The 18,848-nt window shown below is 45.1% G+C and overlaps 1 long non-coding RNA gene across 1 annotated transcript; it reads right to left on the bottom strand.

Moving 5' to 3' along the window:
- Positions 1 to 13,476: 13,476 nt before the first annotated feature.
- On the bottom strand, positions 13,477 to 18,848 carry LOC127914329 (uncharacterized). Its single transcript, XR_008088035.1, has 4 exons — positions 16,354 to 18,848; positions 15,726 to 16,125; positions 15,174 to 15,573; positions 13,477 to 15,031 (listed from the first exon to the last, which is right to left on the bottom strand). It is a non-coding gene; the product is annotated as an uncharacterized LOC127914329 (long non-coding RNA).

Below are 18,848 nucleotides of genomic sequence, written 5' to 3'. Positions count from 1 at the left end.
GGAGGCCTTTTGGTAGGCTGTCATTGTAAATAAAAATGTGTTCTTAACCGACTTGCCTGGTTAAACAAAAGTTCAATAAAAAGGCTCTGCACGGGCAGATTCATCTTCCTTGTCTTTCTCCACCCTTCCATTTTCAACTCCAAATCCTGCAATCATTCAGTCGTTTGTTGGACTCCTCTCTCCGTCTCTCACCCCGACTCTCAGCCGGTCCGCTCCACTGGTCTGTGACGTACGCTCAGCGCTCCTTCCCTCCTTTCCCAGCTTCCCTCTTTCCCAGGCCCAGCAAGCAGCAATATACACCCTCCTCTTTCTCCTATCTTATCACCCTCTCCCTTCCCAGCATAAACCACCTCCAACAGAGCCAGACTTCAGGGGGACTGGTCTGCGTGTCATGCCCTGCTGAGGAAGCCTCACCTGGGCTAATCTCTGTGTCTCTCATCCCCCTGACCCTGGAGGAGCCCCTAATATTGCCCGTTCAGAATCTGTACTCAGACTGAGCTAACGATGGGACAGTATTAGCCTCATTACACTGTTGTGCCTTACACTCCAATGTAAGATGGCTAACCACTCACAGGTGATGTGTCTGTGTGTGTGTGTGAGCGGGCGTGCTTCGGTCTGCTTCTCTCTTCATCCTCATCAAGCAATGGGAGGCATGTATTAGCTCCGTCGCTCAAGCAGCACCCAGGTTTCAACACTACAATTTGAGACGGGTGGCCTTTCAGTTCAATCAGCTCCTATCATCCAATCAAGGCTGGCGAGGGCTCTAACGCCGTCTGAGTGGGTATAATCACTGTGGTTACAGTGTTACCGGGGGCCTTCCATCCCACTGTGTTAGTGCCAGGCCAACCGGGAGTCACGGAGACAGGTGTCAGCAGGGTGGAACAGGGTGTTAAACAAGCAAGGGGGGCAAAGGAGAGGGGGCGGTGTTTACCCAGAATCATGGCAACAAAGTCCTCAATAGGAAGGAATGTTCACCCCTGTGACTTCCCCTTCTTCAAGCTCTATATCCTGTTTTCTCTTTAGCCCTGTTTCTCTCTCTCTCTTTCCCACTCCCTCTCCCTAGTTCTCTCATTGTCCCTGTTTCTTGCTATTGTTGAATTCAATTCCGAGGTCCTTCACATAAGAGTGTGGCGCACATAGAACACACAGCAGTAGCACCGATACTACACAAAGTGTCAAGCGATGGTGAAGTGGGAATCGATGCTCTGATTTCACAGTCTCAACAGCAAAACAAACACACAGACAGTGGTAAGGAACATAAAGAGCCCCGGCCCAAGAGACAGAAGGTCAGAACATACAGAGAGACATGAGAAAAGGCTGTCAGTTTACTGACCAAGAAGCTGTGGAGGAGAGAGGAGCAGACACTCAGCGGGAGATTAAAGAACAGATTGATTGACAGGCTGAGAGAGCCAGAAAATAAGGATGTCCTTGACATCTCCTCTTCACCATAACATCTTCCCAGAGAAGTTGGTGGAAAGCCAATTACTCAGACATAGACTTGTCATAAGGACAGCTTAGGTAAATCACTGTTATTATTAGAATGTTTAGCACTCTCTGAGGAGATGTAAATTATTCTAAATTAACTTCCGCTTTAAACAATCAAGTCAATATATATATATTTTTTTTTTTAAATAATTCCTCACAAATCCACATTTTTTATTTTGTTGGACTGAAAAGAAACAAATTAGATATCCGACTAAAATCATCAACATGGTTGCCTTCTGCCTTTCCATTGCCAGTGTCCACAATCTATTTATATCCTGTCGACTTCTCACTGCGGACAGATCAGCTACTGTAAGTAGTAAACAGGAAGTGAACTATGGCATGTGACCGACGGCCAAGTCTGATAGAGGCCAAGTCATCTCAATACTCTCAAAGTGGCTTCCTCTCCTTCCCTCCCTCTGCAGTCTGCACTGACATTGATGAGCTAGACATTCCTGATGGGCTTCTACCATGTTGCTTTCACATACCATGTGTTTTCTGATCAGTGTGTAGAGGAAGAGAGAAAAGACTAAGAGGAATATACTTAAGACTTGAGATATTGCCCATATTTCCATAGTTCCATTGTTATGGATGAGACGGTGGGCTAGTTGGAAATGAGAGAATCATTACAGTTAAATGCATCACCTGCACTAAACAGTCAGCTAGGAAATCTTCAATCCATGAGTAATGGAACCATAAAACCAAAGGAGGGAAGAATAAAACTCGCCCACGTTACGCTCCGTAACTCACGCTCTCTCTCGTTCACCGTTGTGACTTTGTGAAGAGCGACACACTCAAATTTGTTTATGAGTTGATCCCTTCAGTGTTCCGTAGTGCAGAAGACAGAGCTTCTGTTTTGACAGCAGATAGCCTTTAAACTCAATCAGCTGATCAAACTGCTGTGATACTGCCATGCCAGGCTGAATACAAACAAACCTGAGTATCGCCCCAATCATGTTGACTTGATGGGCACGCCAGCATCGTATGATAACGTTTGATTTTCCCATTGTGTAGTCCCATTAGAGAGGAATCATGAAATAACGATGTATTACAGAGAAATTCCAACATTGGCATCGCTCAAGAACTTTATTATGGCACTTCTGTGAGAAGAGGAGGACGTTCCACTATTTTCATTCAATTGTCGACAACCTTATTTTATTTGGAGTAGAATTATCAAAGGTTTGGATCAAAGGATAAAATCTTGGCTTACGCTGAAGACTTCTTCGATGCATTAAAGAACAAAGTGGTGAGCTGAACTAGTGATTCCGGCGTAATCTAGAAGAAAGAACAAGTGAATCCTGCTCTGACATGATGCAAACTATGCCTGACAAGCATTAAAAAAAAGGCTCAGGCTGACAGCGTCTTGCGTAATCACTCATCTTCTTGCATTAGACAGTAACCTGATCAAACTGTGTCGGCTGTCCTCTGAAGTCGCAGCGTGTGTGTGTGTGTGTGTGTGTGTGTGTGTGTGTGTGTGTGTGTGTGTGTGTGTGTGTGTGTGTGTGTGTGTGTGTGTGTGTGTGTGTGTGTGTGTGTGTGTGTGTGTGTGTGTGTGTGTGTGTGTGTGTGTGTGTGTGTGTGTGTGTGTGTATGCCTGCTTCCTTATATGTTAGTGTGTTTAAGGCAGAATAAGACGGTGACTCACACAGACATTGATTTATACTCGGCAGCATGTGGATGTGTACGTGTGCACACCGACAATAATTGATATTCAAATCTTCTCCCCCCAAGTCCATCCAATTGCTACCGTTTTTCAACCGCCAGGGTCTTTAGCAGATCCATGGCCCAGATGCATGATGACAAGGGGTTCAAACAGATGGCTCTCATTGCATGCAGTCACATAAACAAATGGAGGTGATTAAATGCCCAGAGGTGATAGGAGCAGCAGTAATAGCAGACGGGCTGGGGTGCAGTGTGGTGGTAGTGGTGCTGGAAGCAGCAGAGGTGGCATTAGCAGTATTACAGTGAGGGGGGAAAAGTATTTGATCCCCTGCTGATTTTGTACGTTTGCCCACTTACAAAGAAATGATCAGTCTATAATTTTAATGGTAGGTTTATTTGAACAATGAGAGACAGAATAACAACAACAAAATCCAGAAAACCGCATGTCAATAATGTTATAAATTGATTTGCATTTTAATGAGGGAAATAAGTATTTGATCCACTCTCAATCAGAAAGATTTCTGGCCCCCAGGTGTCTTTTATACAGGTAATGAGCTGAGATTAGGAGCACACTCTTAAAGGCAGTGCTCCAAATCTCAGTTTGTTACCTGTATAAAAGACACCTGTCCACAGAAGCAATCAATCAATCAGATTCCAAACTCTCCACCATGGCCAAGACCAAAGAGGATGTCAGGGACAAGATTGTAAACCTACACAAGGCTGGAATGGGCTACAAGACCATCGCCAAGCAGCTTGGTGAGAAGGTGACAACAGTTGGTGTGATTATTCTCAAATGGAAGAAACACGAAAGAACTGTCAATCTCCCTCGGCCTGAGGCTCCATGCAAGATCTCACCTCGTGGAGTTGCAATGATCATGAGAACGATGAGGAATCAGTTCAGAACTTGTTAGGTGAGAATTATCTGTTAATTGAATTATTAGAATATTCCGCCCTGAAACATATAATTGTATCGAAGTGATTAGAATGTATAAAATCATAATCAATAAATGTGTAGTCCTAGTCAGAATTAGGATGAAGACTATGTCTTTATGGTATTATAAACACAGACTGTCTGAGCTTGGTGCCGACCTGACTAGAGATTGGGAGAGTACCGGGAGTATGTGTCAAGAACAAGGTCACAAAGCTCTGGCGGCTAGGTAGCAGGACATGTGTGTGCGTGTGGCTGTGTGAATGTGTGGGCGTGAGAAGTCAGTATAAAATTAATTGTTTTGTATTCTTGACTTTAGAACGTTCTCTGAATAAACTGTACTAACCTTTTGTATAAGCTGAGTATTTGACTAATTATTATTATACCCATGGTCTAACAAACCTCTGGGATTGGTCAGAGCTATTGATTGATTGTTATTATCATTGGGATTGGACATTTTCTTATCAGAACTACATGGAAGGATCTTGTCAATGATCTCAAGGCAGCTTCACCAAGAAAACAATTGGTAACACACTACGCCGTGAAGGACTGAAATCCTGCAGCACCCGCAAGGTCCCCCTGCTCAAAAAAGCACATATACATGACCGTCTGAAGTTTGCCAATGAACATTTGAATGATTCAGAGGACAACTGGGTGAAAGTGTTGTGGTCAGATGAGACCAGCATCAACTCAACGTGCCGTGTTTGGAGGAGGAGGAATGCTGCCTATGACCCCAAGAACACCATCCCCACCGTCAAACATGGAGGTGGAAAAATTATACTTTTGGGTGTTTTTCTGCTAAGGGGACAGGACAACTTCACCGCATCAAAGGTACGATGGACGGGGCCATGTACCTCCTTCCCTCAGCCAGGGCATTGAAAATGGGTCATGAATGGGTATTCCAGCATGACAATGACCCAAAACACACGGCCAAGGCAACAAAGGAGTGGCTCAAGAAGAAGCACATAAAGGTCCTGGAGTGGCCTAGCCAGTCTCCAGACCTTAATCCCATAGGAAATCTGTGGAGGGAGCTGAAGGTTCGAGTTGCCAAACGTCAGCCTCAAAACCTTAATGACTTGGAGAAGATCTGCAAAGAGGAGTGGGACAAAATCCCTCCTGAGATGTGTGCAAACCTGGTGGCCAACTACAAGAAAGGTCTGACCTCTGTGATTGCCAACAAGGGTTTTGCCACCAAGTACCACCAACTAAGTCATGTTTTGCAGAGGGGTCAAATACTTATTTCCCTCAATAAAATGCAAATAAATGTATAACATTTTTGACATGCGTTTTCTGTATTTTTTTGTTGTTATTCTGTCTCTCACTGTTCAAATAAACTACCATTAAAATTATAGACGGATCATTTCTTTGTCAGTGGGCAAATGTACAAAATCAGCATGGGATCAAATACGTTTTTCCCTCACTGTAGGAGCTCTGCAGTATGGCAACTGCTCGGCCTGAGGGTAGTGTGTACGGCTCAGTACATCACTGGGGCCAAGCTTCTGCCATCCAGGACCACTATACCAGTCGGTGTCAGAGGAAGGCCCTAAAAATAGTCAAAGACTCCAGCCACCCTAGTCATATAATGTTCTCTCTGCTACCGCACAGCAAGCGGTAACAGAGCACCAAGTCTAGGTCCAAAAGGCTTCTTAACAGCTTCTACCCCCAAGCCTCCTGAACATCTAATCAAATGGCTAACTGGATCATTTGCATTGCGCCCCCCTTTTACACTGCTGCCAATCTCTGTTATTATCTATGCATAAGTCACTTTAATAACTCTACCCACGTATACATATTACCTGGACTAACATCGACTCTGTACCGGCACCTCCTGTATATAGCCAAGCTATTGTTCTTTTACTGTTGCTCTTCAATTATTTTTTACTTTTATTCCTTTATTCCTATTTTTCTTAAAACTGTATTGTTGGTTAAGGGCTTGTAAGTAAGCATTTCACTGTAAGGTCAGTGTTGTGTTTGGCACATGTGACAAATAACATTTGATTTGATTTGCTCCGGGGATGCTCTGGCAATTTGGCCTGCAGCTGGAGCGGATCACCCACACACACATACACCAGAACCCCGATACAGAGCTCTCAGTGTGTGTGTGTGTGTGTGTGTGTGTGTGTGTGTGTGTGTGTGTGTGTGTGTGTGTGTGTGTGTGTGTGTGTGTGTGTGTGTGTGTGTGTGTGTGTGTGTGTGTGTGTGTCCCTCAGGCTTGCCCAGAAGACACGCGCTGTGAAGTCCTCCTTGCCTCTGCTTTGCTTCTTCATTTCTCTCTCTCTCTCTCACTCCCCATCGCTTTCTGTCCCTCTCTTTCTCCTCCTCTTAGGTTGCCATCTCTGGCTGCCTCCCTGTCTTTACATCACTCTGTCTATTCATCCATCCAATCAATCCATCCATCTCACTCTCTGCCATAGTCAGAGGGCCTCTCTTTTTCTCCCTTTCCCTCGTCTCCCTCCTCCATCTCCCCTTTAAATTAGTTTTCTTGATTTCCATCCTGATTTGCATGATGAAGGGGTGTTGAAAACCAGCCATCTCTCCAGCTCCATCTCCTCACTGCCGCTCTGCCTCTCCTCCAACGCCCTGTTTCTATCACTCTCCTCCAGCTCCCTACCCCATTCCAGCTCCCCATAAACTCGACCACGTTACATGTCATGATTCCTTACTCCCCTCGGCTGACTCCCCACCCCCCCAGCCCTGTCACTGGCTTGATTAATGACAGTGATCACCAACCAGGCCCCAGCCAAGGCAGCCTGCAGCTCTGACAAAACCCTGCACAGTAAGCAGCACAAACACCTTTCTCTCTTACTCCAGTAAAGGATACACGCACATACAGTAACACACTCATGCATATATCATCATTCTCTCTCTCTCTGTCTTGGCTATAGAGCAGCAGCTGTGGAATACACACATAGGGGTACGGAGGAAAGACTCATGTTTCTCCAACAGTAGACATCATCGGCAGGCACAGAGGAAAGACTCATGTTTCTCCAACAGTAGACATCATCGGCAGGCACAGCACCGCTGAGGAATACACACAGCGGAGGAAAGACCATGTTTCTCCAACAGTAGACATCATCAGCAGGCACAGCATGACACACAGTATGGAAGATCTTAACCCATTCACTGCCTTGCTAGAAGCATAATCAATATTACTGAATATAAAGACATCAGCCTACACTACAGCGTAATATAACTTAGTAATAGCTAATGGGTACTATATGGGAACCTATAAAACAACACTATCCACACAACCCACTTCTAATTCCTGTGTTAGAATCATGAGAATAGTAACTGATTCTAATAAACATTGATGCAGGCTGAGCTGAAGCAATTCCTCTGGGATACAAACAGATGGCGAAACCAAAGCCATGCGGTAAAAAGAGCAAGTTGTCTTGGAGATGACATTAATCCATATCTCCAGAGTGCAGCACGTGCACTTCTCATGGGATGGTGAGCATGAAATAGGCTGTCCCTATGGGAACAGAACGGAACAGGTTGGGACTATCCCTAGGTAAAGGGAGAGAGGACAATAGTAGCCTCCAGCACTGCCTTAGGGTGCCTGTCTGGCTTTAATGATCATTCTGCAATACAACACGTATAGATATCAGACCAGCTGATAAGGTGTTGAGAACTCAAAGCTTCCAGAACACATAATGTGGAGAATGTAAGAAAATGAGTAGTAATCTATCAGACGAACATATGAGGCTAGGGATACTGAGCTAGCACACTGCGACTATCTGTCCCCAGAACCCAGGGATCAAAATGACTCTGCCGAGGACGCTGTCAGCAGTGACTGACTGGACAGAGAATGTGTGGTAGTAGTGGGATTCTCTGCTCTGCTGCGGTATTTGTTATGAGCAGGCATGTATGTGGCTGAATCGATATTCACACTGTGCGGTTACATAGCCTATGCGCATGGCGCGCACAGTCATATATCTAGCTATACACCTCGTTATGTGTAATCCCAACTATGTTCTGTCGATACAAATTATGAAGTGGAAGATGTATAGGTTACGGCGTATGATGGCGATGCAATGTACAATTAAATGTCATATAAGATTTGAACACTGGCCAAAAGGTACAATGGTGGCAATGACTTTTAGTTTTGTTTTCAATATGGGGTCGTAACAACGCATGCCTGCATATAATACTACCTGTCCAAACACAGAAAATAAACCATGATACCATGTAGCATCAATATATCGATGTGTAGGTGAAACATCAACGATGTGTGTTCAATGAGATACAGACCTCATCCGTCTTTAAAAAAAGCTTCACAGACCACATGAGGCGCGTAATCGCATATGCACAATCACCAATGTCCCAGGCAGGCAGCGGGCAGTCCTATCCACTGACAAAATATATCATTTACATGACGAAATAGCCTGCGGTGCATATTTAGGGTTTAGGTTATTGTCACACACTCCTTTCCACTTGAATAGTCAACAAAGGTCAGTGCAAGTCCCTACAGAAAGTAGGAATCTCTCGTTTCTGAGTCTTTCTTAACCAGCGGATAGCCCATTCTTTATATCATTCCCAAATAGAAAACGTTCTTACCTGTCCCCACAAGAGATAGGAAAGTGATGACAGACAAGGGAACGCAGTAGTTCCACACCGCCGTAAATGCCATCGTTGATAGTCCCGCTGATCTCTTTTTTGATATTCCTCTTCCTTGGAGAAATCAAAGTGACGTGAACCCGCAGGTTCACCCGCGAATAAAGCCTGGAGTGTGTCTGGTTCTGTTTAATAACATTCACTGGGGTCTTTTTACATACAAAAAAACGGCATACTACTAGACACATACACCCATTTTTTTCTCGTTGACGTGAATAAACGACCGTGGTTTGGACAGTTTTTCTTGGTTACTTAAATATATTTAAAAGCAAGCAGAGAGGGCGGGACTCGGAACTGTTCTCTGACCAATAAGAAGCAAGGAGCAAGTGGAGGATTGTATATAAAGATGAGGGTGTGTTTCGAAAACAGGGGAGAGGGAACATACTACAATATATATCTATATCAATCAATCAATCAATGTATGTAGGCTACTATAAACTTGATTGATAACAAGCATTAACAGCCTACCAAATAAAAGGTATTTACAAAACATGCATGGTTAGGCCAACATGTATGATTCAAATTCAATGAGATTAATTAAAGAATATTTGCACTACTGTTCAAAAGTTTGAGGTCACTTAGAAATGTACTTGTTTTAGAAAGAAATACCTTTTTTTGTGCATTAAAATAACTTAAAATTGATCAGAAATACAGTATAGACATGGTTAATGTTGTAAAGGACTATTGTAGCTGGAAACAGCTGATTATTTTAATGGAATATCTACATAGGTGTACAGAGGCCCACTATCAGCAACCATCATTCCTGTGTTCCAATGGCACGTTGTCTTCGCTAATCCAAGTTCATCATTTTAAAAGGATAATTGATTATTAGAAAACCCTTTCGCAATTAGGTTAGCACAGCAGAAAACTGTTGTTCTGATTAAAGAAGCAATAAAACTGGCCTTCATTAGACTAGTTGAGTATCTGGAGCATCAGCATTTGTGGGTTTGATTACAGGCTCAAAATGGCCAGAAACAAATAACTTTCTTCTGAAACTCATCAGTCTATTCTTGTACTGGGAAATGAAGGCTATTCCATGTGAGAAATTGCCAAGAAACTGAAGATCTCGTAAATGTAATGTAAATGTAATCTCGTACAACGCTGTGTACTACTCCCTTCACAGAACAGCACAAACTGGCTCTAACCAGAATAGAAAGTGGAGTGGGAGGCCCCGGTGCAGAACTGAGCAAGAGGACAAGTACATTAGAGTGTCTAGTTTGAGAAACAGACGCCTCACAAGTCCTCAACTGGCAGCTTCATTAAATAGTACCCGTAAAACACCAGTCTCAACGTCAACAGTGAAGAGGCGACTCCGGAGTGCTGGCCTTCGAGGCAGAGTTCCTCTGTCCAGTGTCTGTGTTATTTTGCCCATCTTACTCTTTTCTCTTTATTGGCCAGTCTGAGATATGGCTTTTTCTTTGCAACTCTGCCTAGGAGGCCAGCATCCCGGAGTCTTCACTGTTGACGTTGAGACTGGTGTTTTGTAGGTACTATTTAATGAAGCTGCCAGTTGAGGACTTCCACAGTGTCTATTAAAACATTCCCCCAACCAGAAACCGTTGATTGATGGCAGCATTCACGCAAAACTGAAAGTGCGAACCACTGCTTTTAATCAGGGCAAGGTGACCAGAAACATGACCGAATACAAACAGTGTAGCTATTCCCTCCGCAAGGCAATCAAACAAGCTAAGCATCAGTATAGAGACAAAGTAGAGTCGCAATTCAACGGCTCAGACACGAGAGGTATGTGGCAGGGTCTACAGTCAATCACAGACCACAAAAGGAAAACCAGCCCTGTCACGGACCACAATGTCTTGCTCCCAGATAAACTAAGCATCTTCTTTGCTCGCTTTGAGGACAACACAGTGCCACTGACATGGCCCGCTACCAAAACCTGCGGGCTCTCCTTCACTGCAGCCAACGTGAGTACAACATTTAAACACGTTAACCCTCGCAAGGCTGCCTGTACAGACGGCATCCCCAGCCGCATCCTCAGTGCATGCGCAGACCAGCTGGCTGGTGTGTTTACGGACATATTCAATCAATCCTTATTCCAGTCTGCAGTCCCCACATGCTTCAAGAGGGCCACCATTGTTCCTGTTCCAAAGAAAGCGAAGGTAACTGAGCTAAATGACTATCGCCCCGTTGCACTCACTTCCGTCATCATGAAGTGCTTTGAGAGACTAGTCAAGGACCATTTCACCTCCACCCTACCTGACACCCTAGACCCACTCCAATTTGCTTATCGCCCCAATTGGTCCACAGACGACGCAATCGTAATCACACTGCACACTACCCTAACCCATCTGGACAAGAGGAATACCTATGTAAGAATGCTGTTCATCGACTACAGCTCAGCATTTAACACCATAGTACCCTCCAAACTCGTCATTAAGCTCGAGACCCTGGGTCTCGACCCCGCCCTGTGCAACTGGGTCCTAGACTTCCTGACGGGCTGCCCCCAGGTGGTGAGGGTAGGTAACAACATCTCCACCCCGCTGATCCTCAACACAGGGGCCCCACAAGGGTGTGTTCTCAGCCCTCTCCTGTACTCCCTGTTCACCCATGACTGTGTGGCCATGCACGCCTCCAACTCAATCATCAAGTTTGCAGACGACACTACAGTGGTAGGCTTGATTACCAACAACGACGAGATGGCCTACATGGAGGAGGTGACGGCCCTCGGAGTGTGCTGTCAGGAAAATAACCTCACACTCAACGTCAACAAAACAAAGGAGATGATTGTGGACTTCAGGAAACAGCAGAGGGAGCACCCCCCTATCCACATCGATGGGACAGTAGTGGAGAAGGTGGAAAGTTGTAAGTTCCTTGGCGTACACATCACGGACAAACTGAATTGGTCCACCCACACAGACAGTGTGGTGAAGAAGGTGCAGCAGCGTCTCTTCAACCTCAGGAGGCTGAACAAATTTGGCTTCTCACCAAAAACACTCACAAACTTTTACAGATGCACAATCGAGAGCATCCTGTCGGGCTGTATCACCGCTTGCTACGTCAACTGCTCCGCCCACAACCGTAAGGCTCTCCAGAGGGTAGTGAGGTCTGCACAACGCATCACCAGGGGCAAACTACCTGCCCTCCAGGACACCTACACCATCCGATGTCACAGGAAGGCCAAAAAGATCATCAAGGACAACAACCACCCGAGTCATGATACCCCGCTATCATCCAGAAGGCGAGGTCAGTACAGATGCATCAAAGCGGGGACCGAGAGACTGAAAAACAGCTTCTATCTCAAGGCCTTCAGACTGTTAAACAGCCATCACCAACATTGAGTGGCTGCTGCCAATATACTGACTCATCTCTAGCCACTTTAATAATGAAAAATGTATGTAATAAATGTATCACTCGCCACTTTAAACAATGCCAATTTATATAATGTTTACATACCCTACATTACTCATCTCAAATGTTTATACTGTACTCTATACCATCTACTGCATCTTGCCTATGCCGTTCGGCCATCGCTCATTCATATATTTTTAAGTACATATATTCTTATTCATTCCTTTACACTTGTATGTATAAGGTAGTTTTTGTGAAATTGTTAGGTTAGATTACTTGTTAGATATTACTGCATGGTCCGAACTAGAAGCACAAGCATTTCGCTACACTCGCATTAACATCTGCTAACCATGTGTATATGACAAATACAATTTGATTTGATGAACAAAGACATTTCTAAGTGACCACAAACTTTTGAACGGTAGTCTATATACAGTATGTTATTGTAAGATTTAAAACATAATAGGCTGAATATTAAAATGTGCTATAATGGCCATATACATGGAGGCTTTAGAACTTATTGTCATCAAAGGAATTTATTAGACCTAGTTTGATATTGGAGTAGCCTAGGAGTAAACAAAAAACTTGTGTTTGTTTGTGTTCTAAATGTAAAGTGAAATCATCAGTGGAGTGTAGAGCAGAGCACTAGCCTAAATAAAGCTATATTTGATCAAATTACCGCTTGGAATAGCGGTAATGGAATGAAACCAACAAAACTCTCCAGCGGTTCCAAACCCTTGTTCTTGACAGAGCTCGGGGCGCACATAACGTCTGAATAAGACGCAACGAAGACTCTTACCGTCATGCTGTGGTTGCACTGCACTCCAAATAGTGTTTTCTAGTCAGAGCGTGGCACCAAACGGGCTTATTATGAAAATTGTATTTTCTTTTGAATATACCTCAGTGAATATTTTATTATACGTGAATGAATATGTTTCAAAGTAAGTGTTTGGCGACACCTTTGGATGAGCAAAGTGCATAGCATGTCAGAACAGCTCGTAACATGAGCCTGTAATTAACATGTGTTTGTTAATTAATTAATTCAGTCTGAAAATTATAATATATTTGAAGCAGGGCACATGGAAATGTTGTAGCCCTAAGCCTGAATGTTCCTCTAAAATTGCGACATGAAAAGTGGCCTGTGTCAGTCTCCATAACAGGCCCATCTGTATAAATTCTTCTGCCCCGTGGGTAGCCTGACATGATTGTAGGCTACTGATTTACCCTTCTGTACTTCTCCCGCTCAACCACCCTTCCGTTCCTTCTGTCTTTTGATTTCTACTTGTCCCACGCCGAGATATGTTCGCTTTCATCATGTTGTTTTGGCTAGGATAATATCCGCCCCCCGCATTTCGCGTTCCGTTTCATTTTCCCCTGTCACTTTCTCTCGGAGTGTTTGTTCCCGAGTTGGCGGGTGTCAGCAGCGGCTCCCCCGCATCAGATGGGGCATTGTTGGAGAGTAATGATGTGGGAACACCTGCCTCTCCAGAGAAAACTTATATTTTATTTCAGTCCATACATGTTTTTATATACAAGGAAACATACAAAACCAAGTGACGTACACGAATGTGCCAGTCTATAGCAATTCAACAGAATAGAGACCACGTGTTCTAAAAATGTCTTTGAGCGGGTCCTAGTTGCTATATTATTCAAGAGAACTATACATGCTGGAGATGTCCACTGAGACAGGCTTCTGTAGACAGGTATACTGCTGTCTTGCTGAAACATGTTGCACTCCAGTTCACAGCATAGTTTATCATTGACTGCAGGTCAAGTAGCATCAGCTATAGACTTAATGTAATAACCAATGTGTGTGGTTATGGGTATACTTATCACTATATTGTGAATGGATATTCTTAGGAAACAAAATCAGCAATGATAAATACTTGGTGCAGGATAATAATAATGATTCCTAATAATTATTCCAATATGATATCTAAGGTAAAATTGTAGCTGGTCATCTTTTTGTAAGCCTACTCCAATCCTATGACCTTTAGCTCCTGACATGAGGTCAGAAGCCAGACCATATGCCAGTGTCTAAGGGCAGCCCTCAACTTTACCTGGTGACATTAGAAGGGAAATCTGATTCTAGGTCAGTGCCTAGGGGCCAGAGCTATCCAAACACAACCATGGAGGCAGAAAACCCTCATGCGACTGACCTCACTGTCGTCTAGTAGTCCTTGGCCATCCTGTTGAACCAGCAACATCCATGAAGGCAGAAAACCCTCATGCGACTGACCTCACTGTCGTCTAGTAGTCCTTGGCCATCCTGTTGAACCAGCAACATCCATGAAGGCAGAAAACCCTCATGCGACTGACCTCACTGTCGTCTAGTAGTCCTTGGCCATCCTGTTGAACCAGCAACATCCATGAAGGCAGAAAACCCTCATGCGACTGACCTCACTGTCGTCTAGTAGTCCTTGGCCATCCTGTTGAACCAGCAACATCCATGAAGGCAGAAAACCCTCATGCGACTGACCTCACTGTCGTCTAGTAGTCCTTGGCCATCCTGTTGAACCAGCAACATCCATGAAGGCAGAAAACCCTCATGCGACTGACCTCACTGTCGTCTAGTAGTCCTTGGCCATCCTGTTGAACCAGCAACATCCATGAAGGCAGAAAACCCTCATGCGACTGACCTCACTGTCGTCTAGTAGTCCTTGGCCATCCTGTTGAACCAGCAACATCCATGAAGGCAGAAAACCCTCATGCGACTGACCTCACTGTCGTCTAGTAGTCCTTGGCCATCCTGTTGAACCAGCAACATCCATGAAGGCAGAAAACCCTCATGCGACTGACCTCACTGTCGTCTAGTAGTCCTTGGCCATCCTGTTGAACCAGCAACATCCATGAAGGCAGAAAACCCTCATGCGACTGACCTCACTGTCGTCTAGTAGTCCTTGGCCATCCTGTTGAACCAGCAACATCCATGAAGGCAGAAAACCCTCATGCGACTGACCTCACTGTCGTCTAGTAGTCCTTGGCCATCCTGTTGAACCAGCAACATCCATGAAGGCAGAAAACCCTCATGCGACTGACCTCACTGTCGTCTAGTAGTCCTTGGCCATCCTGTTGAACCAGCAACATCCATGAAGGCAGAAAACCCCATCCTGTTGAAGTCCTTGGCCATCCTGTTGAACCAGCAACATCCATGAAGGCAGAAAACCCTCATGCGACTGACCTCACTGTCGTCTAGTAGTCCTTGGCCATCCTGTTGAACCAGCAACATCCATGAAGGCAGAAAACCCTCATGCGACTGACCTCACTGTCGTCTAGTAGTCCTTGGCCATCCTGTTGAACCAGCAACATCCATGAAGGCAGAAAACCCTCATGCGACTGACCTCACTGTCGTCTAGTAGTCCTTGGCCATCCTGTTGAACCAGCAACATCCATGAAGGCAGAAAACCCTCATGCGACTGACCTCACTGTCGTCTAGTAGTCCTTGGCCATCCTGTTGAACCAGCAACATCCATGAAGGCAGAAAACCCTCATGCGACTGACCTCACTGTCGTCTAGTAGTCCTTGGCCATCCTGTTGAACCAGCAACATCCATGAAGGCAGAAAACCCTCATGCGACTGACCTCACTGTCGCCTAGTAGTCCTTGGCCATCCTGTTGAACCAGCAACATCCATGAAGGCAGAAAACCCTCATGCGACTGACCTCACTAGTAGTCCTGGCCATCCTGTTGAACCAGCAACATCCATGAAGGCAGAAAACCCTCATGCGACTGACCTCACTGTCGTCTAGTAGTCCTTGGCCATCCTGTTGAACCAGCAACATCCATGAAGGCAGAAAACCCTCATGCGACTGACCTCACTGTCGTCTAGTAGTCCTTGGCCATCCTGTTGAACCAGCAACATCCATGAAGGCAGAAAACCCTCATGCGACTGACCTCACTGTCGTCTAGTAGTCCTTGGCCATCCTGTTGAACCAGCAACATCCATGAAGGCAGAAAACCCTCATGCGACTGACCTCACTGTCGTCTAGTAGTCCTTGGCCATCCTGTTGAACCAGCAACATCCATGAAGGCAGAAAACCCTCATGCGACTGACCTCACTGTCGTCTAGTAGTCCTTGGCCATCCTGTTGAACCAGCAACATCCATGAAGGCAGAAAACCCTCATGCGACTGACCTCACTAGTAGTCCTGGCCATCCTGTTGAACCAGCAACATCCATGAAGGCAGAAAACCCTCATACTGACCTCACTGTCCTAGTAGTCCTTGGCCATCCTGTTGAACCAGCAACATCCATGAAGGCAGAAAACCCTCATGCGACTGACCTCACTGTCGTCTAGTAGTCCTTGGCCATCCTGTTGAACCAGCAACATCCATGAAGGCAGAAAACCCCTCATGCGACTGACCTCACTGTCGTCTAGTAGTCCTTGGCCATCCTGTTGAACCAGCAACATCCATGAAGGCAGAAAACCCTCATGCGACTGACCTCACTGTCGTCTAGTAGTCCTTGGCCATCCTGTTGAACCAGCAACATCCATGAAGGCAGAAAACCCTCATGCGACTGACCTCACTGTCGTCTAGTAGTCCTTGGCCATCCTGTTGAACCAGCAACATCCATGAAGGCAGAAAACCCTCATGCGACTGACCTCACTGTCGTCTAGTAGTCCTTGGCCATCCTGTTGAACCAGCAACATCCATGAAGGCAGAAAACCCTCATGCGACTGACCTCACTGTCGTCTAGTAGTCCTTGGCCATCCTGTTGAACCAGCAACATCCATGAAGGCAGAAAACCCTCATGCGACTGACCTCACTGTCGTCTAGTAGTCCTTGGCCATCCTGTTGAACCAGCAACATCCATGAAGGCGGATGCTTTTGACCCATAAATGCCTCAAAGGCCAAAATAAAACGCTGTTCACTGGCATTTCAAATGAAGAGCGCTTCAAATTTCCAAATGGTATTTTGATGAAGCATGACTGTTTTATGGACTTTTGGCTCCACCGTTTTGACCTCAGCCTTTCCACCTAGCAGCTAGGACACACAAATGGCCTGTAAACAAGCCAGACGGTGGCCAGAGACTTGAATAATCAGTTTAATAACATTATCCTCGCTGTGCTCTGTAGCGCGTGGACGGTTCCTTTTAACAGAGTGTCATCATTAAACCACAGCATCTCCTTCCCGTTATTAACGGCAGCCTACCTTCAACCAGGCACACATAGTAAAACATCAGACAGTCCAGGCGTAATGAAATAAATAGTTATGAGAAGAGCCGCTATAGTGATAAGCGGTGAAGCAAATACGTTAAGGTTAGAAAGGCAACAGAGGAGAAAATGAAATAATGAAGTTGTAGCCTGGCTGGGAGAGGGAGAGTTATTAATGGTGCTGTAGGATGCAGTGGGGAATGAACCATGTGTAACCACATACATAGCCTCACTTAAAACAATGGGTAGATGCCTCAAGGTTGTCTGTCGGTCTTCTGTTATTGACTGGGCATATCGTATGCAGGCTCTCTCTCCGTGGTTAGATGGCGTGTGTGAGGTGCAGTAAAGGTCAGCAGTAGAGGAAGGCCTTGCAGAATGGATAGGAAGTGGAGGGAACTGAGGTTATAGAGAGGGTGAGGTCAAGAGGCCATTGGATTTACTGTATGTGTTCAAGCTTGTACCAGCATCCATCTTTCACAGCATTGTCAATACTCCTCCCACTCTCGATATGTCCTACATTTAAATCAATGATAAAAGACACTGGGGAATTACTATTAGAATGTCTCAAAGGAACTTTATATCATGAATATTAAACGTGCAGGAAATACAGCTCTGAGGGTAATGTTTGAAAGTGCTTCAGTTGTCATTGGAATATAGAGATACTAGAAATATACTTGATACTTGTAGAAATAATCTACAAGTGTACATCTTGTCTGTATACTTTGAAGTGCGTCACCACTAGTACGCTACACAAGGTTATACATTTCCTTGAGAAAAAAAATCCACACCAATATTCTACACCACGTAAAAGCATTGAGGGGAAAAGGCACATTTGTGATACAGCATCACATTATATTTGCAACGTAAGAGGCATTCCGTTTTGTGAGCCCAAGGCTGCAAAGTGGTGGTGGTGAGCAGTTTATCTCAAGGTAACCTCCTGAAACCGGTCTGCAGCTGCTCAGGGTTCACACAGTACAAAAGACTCCTCCCCCTCGCCTTGCCTCAGATAAGAAAGTGAATGTCAATTTTGCAGGTTGCGAGATCAATAAAGAGAAAATTGCACACCTTTTGTTCAAGAACACTTCAGCCAACCCCGCTGGAAGCAAACCACCCCAGTAAAACAATCATTTGTCTTCCTCCTCTTAGACGCAGCCAGCCTTTGATAATAGCTTCGATTTTACTCTGCATCCTGGCTCACTGCAACTCTGCATCCATTACCCAGGCACCTCTCCTCCCACCTCGATATCTTCCCTCCTTCCTATTCCTCACTCCCTTGCCCCCTTTACCATCTTTCTCCATTTGTTCCTCTACTTCTCCTCTCCATCTCTCGGCGCGGTCACACCAGTGGTTGTTTGTCTCCACCGGTAGAGGCCAAAGACTCAACACTGGCTGTGTAGATGGGCTTCTTCTGAGAGTGGTCATCACTGGAGGTAGAGAGAGGAGGAGGAGAGAAAGAGTGAGTTGCACCATTATGTGTAAATGGACTGCCCAGAGAACCACAGAGGAGAGAAAGATAGAGAGTTGCACCATTATGTGTAAATGGACTGCCCAGAGAACCACAGAGGAGAGAAAGATAGAGAGTTGCACCATTATGTGTAAATGGACTGCTCAGAGAACCACAGAGGAGAGAAAGATAGAGAGTTGCACCATTATGTGTAAATGGACTGCTCAGAGAACCACAGAGGAGAGAAAGACAAGTAAAA

This window comes from Oncorhynchus keta, chromosome 31, assembly GCF_023373465.1.
Source record: "Oncorhynchus keta strain PuntledgeMale-10-30-2019 chromosome 31, Oket_V2, whole genome shotgun sequence".
In the NCBI taxonomy this organism is placed as follows: Eukaryota; Metazoa; Chordata; class Actinopteri; order Salmoniformes; family Salmonidae; genus Oncorhynchus; species Oncorhynchus keta.
The sequence above is the reverse complement of the archived record's forward strand: the minus strand, read 5'-3'. Positions and strand labels throughout refer to the sequence as shown.